Raw genomic sequence first — 17,487 nt, forward strand, 5'->3', positions numbered from 1 at the left:
GGGAACCGGGTTGTCCCCCCCAGATGCTCCCCTTCTGGACCTCTTGCCTTTCCCTCCGGGAGCTGCTCCCGACAAAGGTCGTTTCGGTCCACCTTCCCCATCTTTAGCCGCCATCTGCTTCTTCAGATCGGTTACTTCTTTCATGAGCATACGGAGCATCTGATCGGTAGTCACTCGCTTTCCGACTGTCTTGGGCATTCTCAGACAGAGTATCTGTAAGACAAAAAAGAAAGATTACCACGCTCAAAATTGGCTCTTCGTTCCGTCTCGAGCTCACGTGCAGCGAGGAGGTGCAGCTTCAGAGCACAGGAACAAGAGGATGCTTTCTTGGCTTGTTGCTCCTTTTATCCGCCTTCAGGGCGGGCGTAAACCCGCCCCTGCCTGCCCGAAGGGCGTGGCAGTCCGCGTCAGTGTCTAGGCCAGCCCACTCCAGGGCGGGAAAAAAGCGCTCCCCGGCTACGCCGCTTCGGGCATACCAGCCGAGACTCGCCTCCCGCCCAAGATGGCTTCCCGGGGGGATCGTGGTACTCCGCCATACGTTCGGGGGGACCGAATGGTCGCCCCTTTCCAAAAACATTTGCGGCTGCAGTTTGTTTTTGCTTAGGAGTCCTGCAGAAGCATCCTTTAGTGGCAGCCCCTTCCTGGAAATAAAGGGGCAGATTTATTACCGTTCACGCGGCGCAGCAACCAATGGGAGAGACCAGGACAGCGCTATATCTACTACACACTCCATGCATGCGAGGATGTGCGGGTGATGTCAACTCTAGGTTTTATACCCTTGCTGTACAGAATAACATGCCTAAAGACAGTTCACCTTTCCTCACTTTCTCAGCGTGCTGTACAGGGCAGCACACATGCAAGGTTTGACAGGCTCAGAGAAATAAAATACATTCTCCAAATTGTCACCAGCCTCAATCAAGTGTATTTTTTTCGTGCAAAGCCCTTTCTACAAATATTAGTTGAAAGGGCTTTGCATCAAAATCCGTGTGTGGTTGCACAAGATCCCCCATGTTCCATCCATGATGAACCCCGTGCGTAAATCAGCACAAAAGTAGTGCATAGCACTACTTTGCCCTACACCTACTTTCCTTAATTCTACACATTGACCCTGTGTGCATAACTTTTGCTCAGCAAACCTAGTGTTTAATGTTAGTACATCTGCTGCAAAGGGTTTTGCTGAAACTTTTTTGTTGGAATTTTTGGCTCACAGGTGCTCTGCAGCAAAATTGTAATGGGCTGGTTCTCTGTCTTTCCACCCCTCACATCATTATCTTTAATGGGTTGGAAACCTGGTCCTCTACCTGCATCAAAGCTGCCAGGGCTGCTCCCTTGCTCACAGGAGGGTGGCATCACTGTATGATAACAAAACGTCCTTCTTCACTACCCGGCCAAGTGCTGGGCTGACTCTCCAATGCTTCATTATCTCACCATTCCTCCATCACATTAGCATTAGTGTGCATTTATTCCTCCTCTCCATGACTGTGGTTCCCACAAAATGGTATTCAGAATATCGAGCTGGAAATGTCGACTTGCACAAAATTCGATTTGGAAATATCGTGACACAGAAATATCAACAGCAAGAATATTGAGGTCAAGAATTTTGAATTTAAGGTATGAAATATCGAAGACATTAATATCATTTGCAAATATAGGTGTTTAAAATAACGATTTATTAATTAGTGTTATGAATTTCAGTTAATATTTTGAATGTATGTGATGTGTGTTTTTTGTGAAAGTATTGTTTATGTTTTTTAATATATGTGTTACATTTGTAGCAATTATCAATTGTATTTTAAGTAAATTTTGTGTTTTTTAGTTACATAATGGGATGTGGGTTTATAGGAGAATAGGGTGAGAAGTAATTTAAATATAATAAATGAATGATTATTTTGTATTTATTAGTATTTTTTATTTAAGATTTTATAGTGTTAATTGTGGAAAGTAATGTATTTGAAATTATTAATTGGTTATTAATTAAAATTAACTAATTTATTGGGAATTCATTATGGTAATTGTGTAATTTGTTTTAGGTGCAGGTTGTGGGGTTTATAGGGGTAAAGAGTGGTAAGCAAGTTATGAGTAATTCATTATTAGTTGTTAATTGATATTCATTAATTGATTGAAAATGAATTATTAAAATTGTGTAATTAATTTTAGGTGCGGGTTATGGGGTTTATAGGGGAAAAGGGTGGGAAGTAATTTATGTTTAATTAATTAATATTTAGTTGATCATTAATATTAATTAAGGAATTGATATTTAATTAGGTGAATTGATATTTAATTATATTTTTGTGTGTGGGTTTTACTGTTATAGGGGTACAGTGTGGGGAGTACAATAATTTTACTTACTGCTAGTTTTTTAATTGAAAACAGGTTTTAATTATGTAATATCTTTTACTGTTTAATTGTAACTGGGGGTTGTGGAAATTATAGGGGTAAAGTGTGGGAAGCCAATTAATTTTTATGAGTTTTAACTTGCTTTTTATTTAGTAATATTTATTTCATTGGTATTAATTATGTTAATTAAGGAAGTACTTTTTTAATTTAGTTGTGAATTGTGTGGTGTTAGAGGGTAGAAATTAAAAAAAAGTAAATTAATGTAATAATTAATTTTTTTGTTCCTAAATAATTTATTTCTTATTGAAAATTTTCGTTTGGAAATTATTTTTTATTTGATTTAATATACTATTCGTAGGTATTTGTTATATGTATTTAACATTATAATATGTTCTTTTTTAATTTAACACTAACTAGATTTGTATTTTACATTTTAACATATTTATATATTTTTACATTTATTTTGTTTTTTTAAATATTACTGTTGTTGTTAATACATATATATATATATATTTATTTTGAACTGACCGCAGTGAGATTTTTGCCCATCCGCAATCCAACACTTTCCCTACTGTTGCACTCACTGGAGTAGGAATAGTAATTGTTACCCCTCTGCCATCCAACACATTCCATACTGTTGCACTCACTGGTGTGGAAATAGTAAATTTTACCCCTCCACTATCCAACACCTTCCCTACTGTTGAACTCGAATAAAGAAAACAGGGTCCTAGGCACACATATGAGAGAGTAACATTCATATAAGTAGCAATATAACAAAGAACATTGTATCATCCAGATCAAAGGAAACAATAAATGCTACAGTCAACAGTTGCCATTAAACTTTCCATGCCATGGCTGTAGTTTTCACGCCACATACTATGGCCACACTGGAGAGTTAAATATACCAATCAGTTATTGGACACTTTTTACACATTTTAGGGGTCAGAGCGCATACACTGAGTACTGGGCAGAAGTGCCCCATTGTAAAGAATCCAAACACCAGCAAAAATGTTTTGGAGAAAATGGGGGTAAACATGCAAAAAGGGGCCTTTTCTCACACATAATTAGGAGGGAACATTGAGTAACAACTTCTGCTGGTGGGTAAAGTAATTAAATAGGCATTGCAGACTATGTCAGTCAAGATTACAAGAAGGAGGGCTTTCCTTTTTGTAAAGGAGAATGAGATGAGGAATTCCAAAGACTTTCTGCCATGCCCTGGTTATACCTTGCTTTTTAGCTGTTACCCTTTACTGCAGATATAATAGATCTGTTCTGAAACTTTTTATTGTTATTGAAACAGCCTGTTGCTGATCTATATGTGGATATATAGATAACGAATTATCAAAGGAGGCAAAAGCAGTGGAGAATTAAACTGTTTCACCTTCAGCAAAATTACACCCATGCCAAGATATCTTACTGACTCTGAGCTCATTTGGCTTTTCCTGTGTTTCAAATCAGCAGTGGAGCCACAGATTTCTTGCTTGATTTGTCGTCTGATGCACTATTTATTATGGGTTTTGTTTTGTTTGTATGTTTTCAGCCAGGTTAAGAGTTGCCTTTAGTGATGGACAGATTCATTGTTAGACACTAGCATATGTAAAGGAGTGAGATGATCATGCCCACCTCTAGTCTCTGAATGGCTGTAGATACCATTGAGATAAGATAGCTTCCTTCCTTCACAAGGACAACCATGTTAGCATAATGTGGGGGGGACCAGGGACAACTTACAAACCCCATACCAATCAAGATGAGCATCTGACAGGGGGTGACCTGGCCCCCACTCTGTTCTATTCATACTTAAACGATGCGTTCCACTTTTTGTCAGCATACCCCATTGAAACCCCATCAATTGCTTGCACGAGATCTCCCACCTTAATCTTCATGTACGAAACTCTATTCATATTGCAGACTCCAAGTGAATATCCGCGCTTGGTAAATCGATTCATCAAATTTTGCACCATGGGAGGATTGGTGGTTAACTTATCTAAAACAAAGCACATGTCCCTTAATCAGCAAACGTCTTTTAGAAAGAACATTTTCCTGGGGAGCTGTGATCTTGAGAGAGGAGACAAATTGGATTATTTAGAATCAGGTCGTCCCCTAAACTCTCTTGTATCCTTCACATAGATGAGGCTTCACTTAAAAATAGAAAAAATGTGGGTGCCATCCTAAAATACCATAGTGCATCATTTACTAAACCAATAATTCCAGCTCAACAACTCTATGATGCAAAGACAATGGGAATAGCCATTTATGAAACTGATCGAGCTCTGTGGTTTTCAAAATATTGCTGTTCAAATAAAAACTGAAAGAAGTTCCAGATAAAGCTTGCTTTGCTACCAGCCACTACCCGGGTTTATCCCCTGAACCTTGACATGGGAAGAAGGACAATTTTGGACAAGGCAAGAATCACTTGATTCTAGTTTTGTAGAAGGATGCGAGTTACACCAGAACTTTCACCCTATGCCTAGGCTCTCCGAGAGATTACGGAAATGGACAGATTCTAATCGAGTGGCTCAACAAAAACAAAAAACTGCTAAATCTGCTAAGGCTTTCGGACTTGTGGGACTCTTGTCCATCTCACCCCCAAAGTAAAAATTAAAGATCTACATTGATCTTGGGTTGCCAGAATGACGCTAACAGCTCAATTAGAGGTTCACTCACTGACGAATTTACTATGTTTACAGTGCCCGTAAACCTCACTTGGATTTCATGACTGACCCCACTAACTAGACGCTTTACATTCAGTTTAGGACTGGTACTCTGCCTCTCAATATTTACGTCAAATGGTGATCTCCCTCCATATCTCTTTCACCGTGCCCTGTTTGCAATGTTTCAAACGAATCAACAGCACCGGTGCTGTTTGCTGGACCCAAGGCCGGCCTTAGGCATGTGCAAGCTGTGCACCTGCACAGGGCCACCAAACCCCGGGGGCCACCACACCAATATATACCCTTTGTAGTGTTCTGCAAAGACACAGTCTAGTTGTTGCAGCCCTGTATTACACTAATCACCCACCCACCACAGACGTCACTGGGTCAGGTGACGCTGCCAATAAAAGGGGCCGAGCGCACGTGCTCGTGGCCATAGTTGTACCACATAACTGGTGTCCTGTGTCGTCCTTTACTCCAGCATGTGGGCCTAGGGCCCCATCACCACACCCTTAATATATTTAACCTCTGAGGATGGATACATATTTGTGTGGCGGCCCCTGGCAGGGATTTGGCGGCCTCCGGCTCAGTTCCACTTCTAAACCCCCTGACCCCCCCCCCCCCCCCCCTCTTCACTGGCCTCCGCGCTCTGCCCCACCCGGACCCCCTCTTCCGGGGACCCCTACCTATGCTCCCTGCCCAGGGCCACCATGACCCTAGAGCCGCCCCTGCTGGACCTGCCTTTTGTCGGACAGATTGTCCTGGATAAGACCCGTTGTTCAGAGATGAGCACCACGAGTCATGCCGAAGTCTTAAGAAACTTAAGGTCGGATCATAGTCCATTGTTTGCCTCCACAGTAGATACATTTATGGGCAGAGCATGGTTCCTAAAGCGCAAAGATTTTGCATCAAACTCTTTTCACCCATAATCCAAGTGCCTGCCAATAGCCCTTAAGAAAGGGACTGTTACTGTCTATTTTGTTGCTGCATCAACCCATATTAGATGAGTCACTACTCAGTTTATGTAGTGGACCCTCCTGAGGTTTTTGTAGAATGAGTGAGTATGTGTCCCTAATCCCGCATCCGGTCAGTTATCTACCTGCTCTTCCCGCTTGGTTTTTGGCCTCACACTAATATGCCAGATAGTATTTAATAAATGGTTGCTTTGCACCATTTCTAAGATCTGCCCATCTCGTGCCTGTGCCACCCAACTAATGAATGTGTTGGCAGACAGGTGTTAGGCTTAGCTGCTCCCCATCATCACATTCTCAGCTGACTTGCTCTTGGTCATGCCGCCTCAACACTTTGAACTTGCTGTATTGCATTGACCTTTTAGGATTGTCCATCCAAGCCTGCTCAATACATTCAAAAGTAAATTCACAGTGCATTTCTATTTGAACTTCATTTTAAATCAGCCCTGCGGATGAGCGTTCTTTTATTGACGTGAATTGTGATGACTTTTACCTTAAGACTATACAATTATCCTTTATCCTGTGTGCGAAGCTTTGTGATAAATGTGTGCAATTAAACGTTGTACTGTGAGCCTGGGGTTGCAAAACGTTGACTGTGTTTTTTAAAGCTTTTACTGTACTTTTAAGACATTTTAATGTTGCTGTTGTTGGTAACTTTTATGGCACTGATGCTGAATAAAGATTGATGGGCTAGCTTCCTTTAGGATACCCTGGGGCTTGTTGTCACATTGTCATGCACTTCGCAGGCACGAAGGTGAAAGGGTTACCGCAAACCAACATTTTGGCATTGCTTTGTACCCTTTTCCCTACATCATACCAGTTGAGACCAAGTGATACATGCAGCATATCTAGTTGACATAACTTGTATTCTATAAGGCCACATGTTGCCTTGCCTCTATTCATAGCACAGTTGCTTGTTAGGTCTCGCATAGTGTGAAGCGCGAAAGCGCTGTCATCGCTTTGCGAGGCATGCAGTATACGCTATAGTGGGGGGAGCTCAGTTTATGCTCCACCTACTCTCCGTCCATCTTTTGGATTGGCTTAGATGGTAAACGCTGCCTTCGGATTGGTTTTTAGCTGGTTAAACCCTCCTCCTGATGGCCATGTTCTGATTTGTATCCCTCCATGGCTATCAGCCCCTTTACTTTAAAAACAATGTTGTTGCTGTGGCTCATTCCGTTCCCTTTCACAGTTCATGACTTCTGGGGCAAGCCCCAACCACCCCGCACTCCCGTTAATGCCTTTTTGCCTGCCCACACTCCCATTATAAATGCAATAGGGCTCGGGTAAATGCGAGTTCTATTGCATTGCACATGCTTGTTTTTAAAATAGTCCCTCGAGCATGTCAGCATCAGTAGAATGGTTGTGGGCGGCAGCAGGCGTCACTTCCGCCTTGCTCGTGCGTCCCTGGAGCCCACACGTTCCTTTAGATATACATTTTACAGCAGCTGCCCAGCAGCATTGAAAGGGAAAGCGCTCGCTCACTATGAAGTGACGTTTATCTATGTGTTGTGCCGTTGCTAAGGTTTTTTTTTTCTCTAAATCGTGGAAAGAATGATCTATCATCCAAATGTCACGCAGCGCCTGAAAGCGGGTCTTCTCCCCGAACAGACACAGCTGCAAATCTCTGGCCCTCGACGCTATTGCCAGACTTCGTCTGGAGTCCTGTACACCTATTGCCAAATAGAGCACAAACATTATTATCACTAGGGTTAGGATCTGCTCCAGTGTCCGGTTGTGCACGCACATTTCCAGTCACCCCCTTCATGGTGCCGGCAGCCTGCCCAAATAGAAAGCAAGGACTATAAGTGCAGTCTACCTGTAATTCTGCTTCAAATACCTTCATCATCAATGTTATGTTATGTTATGTTATGAGGGATTTCTAAAGCGCACAGCTACTCCGAAGAGTGTCCCGGCGCTACAAACAGTAGGAAGGGCTAACAGGACCGTGAGGATGGTCTAACAAAAATCAACTATTGTAAAAAAAGAAACGTTTTCAGTGATTTCCTGAAAGGAAGAAGATCATGTATCTGTCTCAGCTCCAAAGGGCAGAATTATGAGTTAACACGTGACTGAACATTACAAATTGTGGCTTTGCTGGTTATAAAAAATATACGGCCAGACGGAATCTGTAGTAATCACTTTTATGCATCTTTTATGCTGTGGACGTTGATGATGTAATTTCTCAGTGGATGGTTTAAGAAAGGGGTTGCGGGAGCTTCCCTCTTGCATTTAAAAAGGTGGAAGGATGTGCATTGAGTAAAGAAATGGGAAAACGACTGCCCTAAATAGAGAAACTCAATAACATTGCTCAAGGGGGTAATGCACTTACTGGGGACATCCGGAGTTGCAGACAGGGGGTCTTCTGCGGCTGGCTTCATGTTGTCTGCCAGCTCAGGCGTTTCTCACCAGCAAATATTGTTGCTCAAGCTCTCTTAGGCTCCCTGTGATCCCACTGTGGACTCTATGAGGGAGCAGGACTGCAACTTCTTCTAGCTGACTGGACAGCTTAGCTAGTTCAAGCCCCTCATGGGAAGATCTTTCCACAGTGCGCTACTTCCTATCTTGTATGACTGCATTAGCCGTTGATCCTTCTGAAGTCGATAACATGATATCCTTTGAGACCGCAGTTAGAAATGGGGTCTCTAGTTGGCTGAGGCTTGCGCCAAACCCAGGCAGAGACCACCACTCTAGTCAGGGCAAGGGAGTTAAACGCCAAGATATTCCCTGCTCACCCCCTTGGTAGCATGGCACGAGCAGTAAGGCTTATCCCGGAGGAAATGTGTAAAGCATCTGCACACGCACCCACCAGCAGCAACATCCCAGGCTCCCCACAAAAGGAACTCCACACAAGGTTATATCAAAAATAGCCTTTGTATTCCCAAAACACATCAGATAGTAATCACCCAATATAAATGAATTTAGAACACAGCCAGTAATCACTGGCAGACACTATACTCAGCGTCAACCTGTAGTATTACTCATAACAGGCACAATATCCCACAAGTCTAAATACATTAGGCCCCCCCACCTAAGTAAAAACTACACTAGGGGCGTAAATCACACAGGGAAGTATTATCTCCCTAACACAAACCTAAACAAGTAAAACAACTTTCTATGCTTAACCCTTATCTAACCACGTGTGCAAAACATACTACACACAATACATTTTCTAGCACACAAAAGTATTAGCACATAAATCACTTTAGCATATAAATCACTTTAGCACATAAATCACTTTAGGGCTTGGCGCCCTATAAAAGTAACCATCCCCCTAGCCAACTGCCCATCTAAAAGGGGCTCAAATGCCCTATGTCCAGAGAGTCAGGGCTGCTGCGTAGGCAGCGAAAGTCAAAGTTGCGCCACTGTGCCAAAACATAAACGTTGCAGCTGCCCACTACTTGCTGGGCAGCTGAGGACAATGAACTGGATGCCTAAACGCTGCAGCTGGCACTAAGCGCTGCGCAGCTGTGGAAGGCCAAGGTAGGGCGAAGGAGTGCGTCTCACTCCTAGGTTTAAAAGCACATGTCCCCTGAAAGAAATGCCTAAACGGTGCAGCTGCCCACTACTTGCTGGGCAGCTGTAAAAGCAAAACTGCGGCATGGGCTCTCACTGGCCCTCAGAACGGATTGCGCCAAAAGGTGGGAACCCTCTAGGCTCTAGAACAAATCAGGCGCACATTGGAGCCCTTTAGGCTCTGAAAACAACCATGTCCCCTGTCGTGGGGCAGCCCTCTCACAAGCGGGGTGGCCCAGACGCCGACAATGTGCCTCAAAATGGCCCTAGGTGCGGGGATCAGCGCAGGACCCTCTGAGGCTTTTCACATAAACATGGCCCCACTGGGGCATGGTAAATAAACTCTGCTCCCAGGTTGGAGCCACGCACAGGCTCTAGGAATAATGGGCAAAGTGTTGGACCGGCCTGCTGCCATCCGGGGCCGCTCTGAAAAGGGCACCACTATGGTGCCTGGGAAGTAGGGAGGTACAGGCCCCTCGGGCCCTTCAATGACCACGGGTTCCCCCCTGAGGCAGCTGCCCGCAACTGCGGCGCAGCTGGGTAGCACAGCACAGGGTAGGGTGGAGAGGAGCCTACAAGTCCTCCCAGTGCTCACCGGTTCCTGCTCGGAGGCGTCCCGGCAGCATCCTCCTCATCCACTCGGGCAGCGGCAGTACTTCTCTTGTGGGGCTCCCCTGGACTCCTGGGAGCCCCGCACTGCCGTTGGCGGCCTCGGCCGCCATTGATGATTCACCCGGGTCCCCTCCTGGGAGCTTTGCCCCATCAGGCGCCACCGCAAAGCTCTCTACTTCACATGGGAGCCCCCCGTCTGCACTTCCCAGCATCACGTCCGCTTACATCCGGTGGCCCCGCCCACAACCAGACGGGCCGCGGACGGACTGCGATCTCGGTTCTCGGCCGCCATGAAGGGTAGGCTCTCTCGAGAGAGCGCAAAATAAAGGCAAAATGCGGGGTGGGCACCCGCTAGGATTCTAATAAGCGGGGTGGTCCCCCGCAGCAACTATGAAACAAAAACGACAAGGTGTTAGGAACCTGATTTAGTCCTCTTTCAGTGACCATGAACTATTGTCACATGATCTACCAGTTCTGGATATAGGTCAGTCCAACCTTACTGTCAGTGCTTGTTATTGTTAATGTCTGGGTTCCTGGTTGCTCACTAAACACCGGGACGGAACAGAAGGCAGGGAAAAGGGACACTAACGAACTAAGGAAGAAGGAGAGGGAAAGACAGGGATTCAGGAGTCCACGACTCGAGCTCCAGAAAGGGATCCACAATTCTCACGGGTTCGTGAGAATTGTGGATCCCTTTCTGGAGCTCGAGTCGTGGACTCCTGAATCCCTGTCTTTCCCTCTCCTTCTTCCTTAGTTCGTTAGTGTCCCTTTTCCCTGCCTTCTGTTCCGTCCCGGTGTTTAGTGAGGTTCCCTTTCTTGTTTTGGGCTGGGGGGTTCTAGGGGTTGCTATTTCCCCTCCCATCTTGTGCCTTCATTGAAACTTGTTTCGGAGCAGTAAGGTGTGGGGGAGTCGCGATGTTTGTTTTGGCAACTCGTTTTCTTTTGCGCTGCTCCTCGTCCCACCGCTCCATGTCATGTGCGCGGAAATGACGTTTTAGGTCATTCCGTGATTAGGTCCCGATCTCAAGTGCTGGTATGGACGGCTTGCGACAGCCTTACTCATTGTCCCAATCGAAGTTACAGTTTTAACGTTTGTATTGAAACGGGTAGGGGGTTTTTGTTCATGCCGAAATAGAGGCATGTTTTTCCCCTAATACCAAGACGTTAAGAGACACCCTATTAGTACTGTTCTACTGCCTGTTACCAAGAGACGTTATCTTGGTCCTGAATTACCTGTTGACCTATTCCTTCATGAAGCCAAGCCTGTACCCTCAACTGGTGAGTGTAATGTGATTGATTTGGTAGGACATGGTCACTGTTGTTGGGGTATCTGGGAAAGGTGTATGACGTTGTGAAGTGTGTATTTTTCGTTTGTCCAGGTGCAGAAGCATGGAGGAGGGAGCAGTGAACTCTTCGTTCTACAGGGGTGGAAGACTTGGTGTCTCCTCAAATTCCACCCCCTTTTCTGGTTCATTGGTACACTCATAGTTAACAACTTGTTGGTAACCTGTGGGTCGGGGAAGTGGATTGGAACATACCTCGTTCCAGCAGTGTGTGGGCTGAGTGGAAGGAATCCAACAGAATAACAAGCCCACAAAATATCACACTGCCCGGACGGATATGGATGTGGAAATAGGGGACTGGGGCGCTACTGCCCCTATCATGCAAGATGTGATGGGGGCTTTGGCGGCTTTACAGGCTCAGGTGCGGGACGTATGTCAGGAAAACATGGGCTTAAGACAGGTACTGGGGGCTGTGAGGGCCAGAGAACAGCCACAAAGTAGGGGACAGGGTTCTGTTATGCAACCTGCAACATTCCAGTATGGAGGAGGGGCGGGACAGAGTACAAGTGGTAGTGGGGCCCCTCTATCAGTTACCGTGACATCCCCTGTTCCCGTTCCTTTGGCCCCCCCTGAGAGGTTTACTGGGGACAGTGATAAGTTCGGGATGTTTATGAACCAGTGCCAACTACACTTTATGTGCAGGCCTGGTGCCTTTCCCGATGACTCTGCCAAAGTCGCTTTCACTATCTCGTATTTGGCTGGCACCGCTGCTCAGTGGTCTATTCCCTTGGTAGAGAGTGGTGACCGAGTGCTGTACAACTATACGGCTTTCAAGGAGTTGATGCGGGGACTATTTGCTAAGCATGCCTTTATGCAAGCAAGCGATACGGAGTTATTGAAGTTACGGCAGGGCAGACAGGATTTATTAACCTACATAGCCTCGTTCAACCGGTTGGTATCCGAGACTCATTGGCCGACGGAGAAGCGGACTTCCCTGTTTTATCAGGGTCTTTGTGATTAACTCAAGGACGTGGTGTCACAGGTGGTGAACCTACCTGAGGACTGCGCTGCGTTCATAGATCTTGTCGTAAAACTAAACCATCGATTATCGGAGAGGCGTGGGGACCATAACCGATTTCAGGTATCCAGGGGTAGCTATATGAGACCTGAGGTTAAGCCACTTGGAGAGCATAGACCCGCACCTGAACCTATGGAGATAGGAGGAGTAAGAGGGCCCTTGACTCCTGAGGAAAAGAAAAGGAGAAGAGAGTTGAATCTCTGTTTGTATTGTGGTCAGGGAGGCCATTTCGCCAGGGAATGTCCTGTCAAACCGTCCAGTGTTGGATTTGGGAAGAAAGTGGCATTTTTCCAGGTGGAAGGATGCTCGAAAGAGGTGGAGGAGTTGAGGGGACTGTATGATGTATTGGGGGCAGTCGATCTGGCACCAAGGCATTTTATTATTGATGCCCATCTTCTGCTGTCTGTGCACAACCGAGTACCGGTGTCTGTGTTGTTGGATTCCGGTGCCACCGGGAAGTTCATTGATATCTCTTCGGTGGATAAACTGGGGATTCCCTGACACTACAAGGAACAACCAGAGCCGGTAAGAGCCATAGACGGGACTGAACAGACATCAGGGAGTATCACCCGTCAAACTGTACCCTTACGGCTACTGTGTGAAAATGGGCATACTGAAACAGTGGTTTTTTACTTAATAGATGCTCCTTCTTTTGGTTTGGTGTTGGGGGTTCCTTGGCTGCAGGAACACAATCCCAAGATCGATTGGGTACAGCGTTTGGTGAGGTTGGACTCCGCTTTTTGTTTGAGGCATTGCTACAGAGAGGCTAGTGAACGGATCACCCCTTTGTCTTGTGCGGTGTCAGAAGTGGGCTCTGTTCCACCGCAGTATTCCGCTTTCAAGGATGTGTTTGATAAGGGTCAGGCTCAGGGTCTTCCACTGCACTGGTCATTCGATTGTAGGATTGATTTGGTGCCAGGTATTCCTTTGACATGCAGCCGCATATATGCTTTATCTGAACCCGAAGAGCTGCATCTCAAGGAATATCTGGATGAGATGTTGAAGTTGGGTTTTATCTGTCCCTCCTGTTCGCCTGTGTCATCAGCAATTTTCTTCATACCGAAGAAGGAGGGGATGTTGAGGGCTTGTGTGGACTATCGGACCTTAAACAAGGCCACGGTGAAGAACAAATACCCTCTTCCACTCATCCCCGTGTTGTTCGACCAGCTCCGCAAAGCCACGGTATTTACCAAATTGGATTTGCGGGGCGCCTACCATCTTATTCGTGGTCGACCGGGGGATGAGTGGAAGACGGCTTTTAAGACCAAACATGGTTTATTTGAATACTGTGTAACGGCGTTTGGCTTATGCAATGCGCCAGCGGCATTCCAGTTCTTCATCAATGAGGTCCTTAGTGAGTACCTGGATAGAACCGTCATCGTCTATCTGGATGACATCCTCATATTTTCGGAGACCGGTGGTGAACATCAAGAACATGTGACACAAGTGCTACAGAAGTTGCAGGAACATCAACTGTATGCCAAATTAGAAAAGTGTCAGTTCAGTACATCTGAGGTGGAGTTTTTGGGATTTATCATCTCGGCAGAAGGTATTCAAATGGATCCAAAGAAGATACAGGCGATTGTGACCTGGCCCATACCATCTACAGTTATGCACATTCAGGTGCTTTTAGGGTTTGCCAATTTTTATCGGCGGTTTATTTCAAATTTTTCCGATATAGTGGCACCCATGACACGTCTGTTGAGGAAGGGGGTTCCCTTCGTTTGGTCTCTTGAGGCTCAGGATGCCTTCCGGTTGTTACTCAGGAAATTTATGTCAGCACCAGTGTTGACGCATCCTGATCCTGCCCTGCCATTCTTTGTTGAAACGGATGCTTCATCGTGTGCGGTGGGTGGGGTGTTATCCCAATGGGAGGAGGGTACTGGCCATATGAACCCCATCGCCTTTTTCTCTAAGACCTTGTTGCCTGCAGAACGCAACTACACTGTGGCGGAGAGGGAATTATTGGCTGTGAAGCTGTCCTTCGAGGAATGGCGCCATTATTTATGGGGCGCCCGGCATACAATTGCGATCTATACCGACCACAAAAACCTGGAGTTTTTCCGGTCTGCCCGGGCTTTGACTCCGCGACAGATGCGGTGGGTACTATTCTTTAACAAATATGATTTTGTTATAACATACAGACCCGCAGCACAGCAGATCAAATCTGACACTCTTTCCCGCATCCATGTTGATCCAAGAGAAGTGAGTCCCTTGAAGGAAGATAGACCAATGATCGATGGTGGGAGGATCATTGGGGTCGTAACAGCTGATGACTTTCCTTCTCTGGTGAAAGAGCGGTTACGTCAGACGGATTTGGCTCCTTGGTTAGCATTACCCCAGGTGGGATCTCAGGATGGGTTGTTGTATCATGAGAGCCGGTTGTTTGTTCCCCCAGTCTTGAGAGAGATGTTTCTGAAGTGGTGTCAGTCCGCTGCATTGGTGGCACATCCTGGGATGCGTAAGACGAAGGAGTTATGTTTGAGGTGGTTCTGGTGGGAGACTTTGGCGCGAGACATCCAGAGTTATGTGACCGCTTGCCCTGTTTGTGCCGTTAGTAAGCCTTCACACTGTAAGCCCTCTGGTCTATTGCAGCACTTAGAGGTCCCTCCTGCTCCTTGGCATACCATCAGTATGGATTTCGTAACTGACCTTCCATCTGTGTCTGGATTTACCGCCATTTTGGTGATGGTAGATTTATTTACGAAATCGGAGCATTTCATCCCGCTATCCAAGATCCCTACAGTGAAGGAGATGGCCTTGGTGTTTATGACCTCGGTTGTGATGATACATGGCTTACCATCTGTCGTAATATCTGACAAGGGGGCTCAGTTTGTGTCCCATTTCTGGACAGAGCTATGTTTGGTGCTCAAGATAACAATACGTTATCTTGGTCCTGAATTACCTGTTGACCTATTCCTTCATGAAGCCAAGCCTGTACCCTCCACTGGTGAGTGCAATGTGATTGATTTGGTAGGACATGGTCACTGGTGTTGGGGTATCTGGGTAAGGTATATGACGTTGTGAAGTGTGTATTTTTCATTTGTCCAGGTGCAGAAGCTTGGAGGAGGGAGCAGTGAACTCTTCGTTCTACAGGGGTGGAAGACTTGGTGTCTCCTCAAATTCCACCCCCTTTTCTGGTTCATTGGTACACTCATAGTTAACAACTTGTGGGTGACTTGTGGGTCGGGGAAGTAGATTGGAACATACCTCGTTCCTGCAGTGTGTGGGCTGAGTGGAAGGAATCCAACACAAGGGAAGAACCAGATGCAACTGGTTCTGGAGCACTTTGTTTTGCTCAGCCCCTCTCCCTATTCACAGGACAGGTCAGGGACATCAGACACACCACAGGGGGTGGAGTCAGCATTGTGGAGGGAAGGCCCAGCCCTATTCAGGTCCCAGGTGCCACTCCTCCCTGTCACCGCCGGGCAGACCCATCCTGACTGGTTCATTTTTGAATGATTGCAATTGGAAATAGAGGAATTATGTACTTCAAGGTTAGCAATGAAGAACCTTGTAGGTAAGAGATACATCATGCCTCAGTAAAATCAGGAATGAATCAGGACTGGAGATTTAAGTGTCTTAACTGTGGACTTAGGGAATGTTCTCCTCTAGAATACTTAGAGGTGTACCAAAGGATTGTAGCATCTTACTATAACGACGGGCCATATTGTATTTCTTGGAGGAGTACCGTAGATGATGTTTATGAGATTGGCAGCTACTGCTGGAATAAGATGCTGCCTGAGGTACCTTGAAAAAATCATACCTATTCTCTGTTGCTGTGAATTCTACCTTGTTTCACTATGCAATAAATATGAGATGGTGACACCTAAGCTGTTCTGTTCTACTCAGCATTTAGAGTCAACGTCAATCAATGTTAAAAAAACAAAGGCGTGAAGGAATTAGAAGCAGTGAGGGATGCTAGATTGAATGCTTTTGGTGAACCACTCAACATAAGCATCATCAGAATGGTTGAACCAATGTACTGGTTCATGTGAAAGTTGGCAAAGGAAGCTGAGAAGGTGGTGACATCGGTGAAGCAGACTCTCTACTGCATTGAAGAGTGTGGTATTGCGGAGTCGCAAAGTGATTTGAATAGTAGCAGTGTCATCACCTTAGAGGCAGCGGACATAGTAGCGTGTTATGAGAATACCAAAACCAGCATGAATTTGATGTAACAAATGCTTATAGACAGCGGCCATGTTAGGAGTTATATAGGACAGTGCCAATTTATAAATATGGCTGTCAGCAAGAAGATGAAGCACAACTGCTAGCTGAAACATGGAACATGGACTAGGTGGAAGAAGGAACAATATAACTTCTGTAATAGAGAGCAGGCAATTGTGAGAGTTGCACATGTGTCTGTTGCAATCAGGTAATTACAAAACCGAGAAATAGGTTGGGGATGATTGAATATTAATGAAGTTGATGTCTGTAACAATGATGGTAAATGGTGATGCACTAGAAGGTATCACATTCTTTATAGTTTTTTTTAATATATGTGTTAAATTTGTAGCAGTTATCAATTGTATTTTAAGTAAATTTTGTGCTTTTTAGTTACATAATGGGATGTGGGTTTATAGGAGAATATTGTGAGAAGTAATTTAAATATAATAAATGAATGATTATTTTGTATTTATTAGTTTTTTTTAATTTAAGATTTTATAGTGTTGATTGTGGAAAGTAATGTATTTGTAATTATTAAATGGTTGTTAATTAAAATTAACTAATTTATTGGGAATTCATTATGGTAATTGTGTAATTTGGTTTAGGTGCAGGTTGTGGGGTTTATAGGGGTAAAGAGTGGTAAGCAAGTTATGAGTAATTAATAATTAGTTGTTAATTGATATTCATTAATTGATTGAAAATGAATTATTAAATTGTGTAATTAATTTTAGGTGCGGGTTGTGTTTTTTTAATTTTATTTTATTGTCTCTTGTAATGTTCACATAGATGAGGCTTCACTAAAAAATAGTAAAAATGTGGGTGTTATCCTAAAATACCATAGTGCATCATTTACTAAACCAATTCTTCCAGCT

The 17,487-nt window shown here is 44.9% G+C and overlaps 1 protein-coding gene across 3 annotated transcripts in view; it reads right to left on the minus strand.

The window, feature by feature from the left end:
• The window catches only part of LOC147701147 (sialic acid-binding Ig-like lectin 13), a 506,089-nt gene that overhangs the window by 399,415 nt on the left and 89,187 nt on the right, over positions 1 to 17,487 (minus strand). The gene's annotated exons all lie outside the window — the stretch shown is intronic.

The sequence above is a fragment of the Lissotriton vulgaris genome, chromosome 7, assembly GCF_964263255.1.
Source record: "Lissotriton vulgaris chromosome 7, aLisVul1.2, whole genome shotgun sequence".
In the NCBI taxonomy this organism is placed as follows: Eukaryota; Metazoa; Chordata; class Amphibia; order Caudata; family Salamandridae; genus Lissotriton; species Lissotriton vulgaris.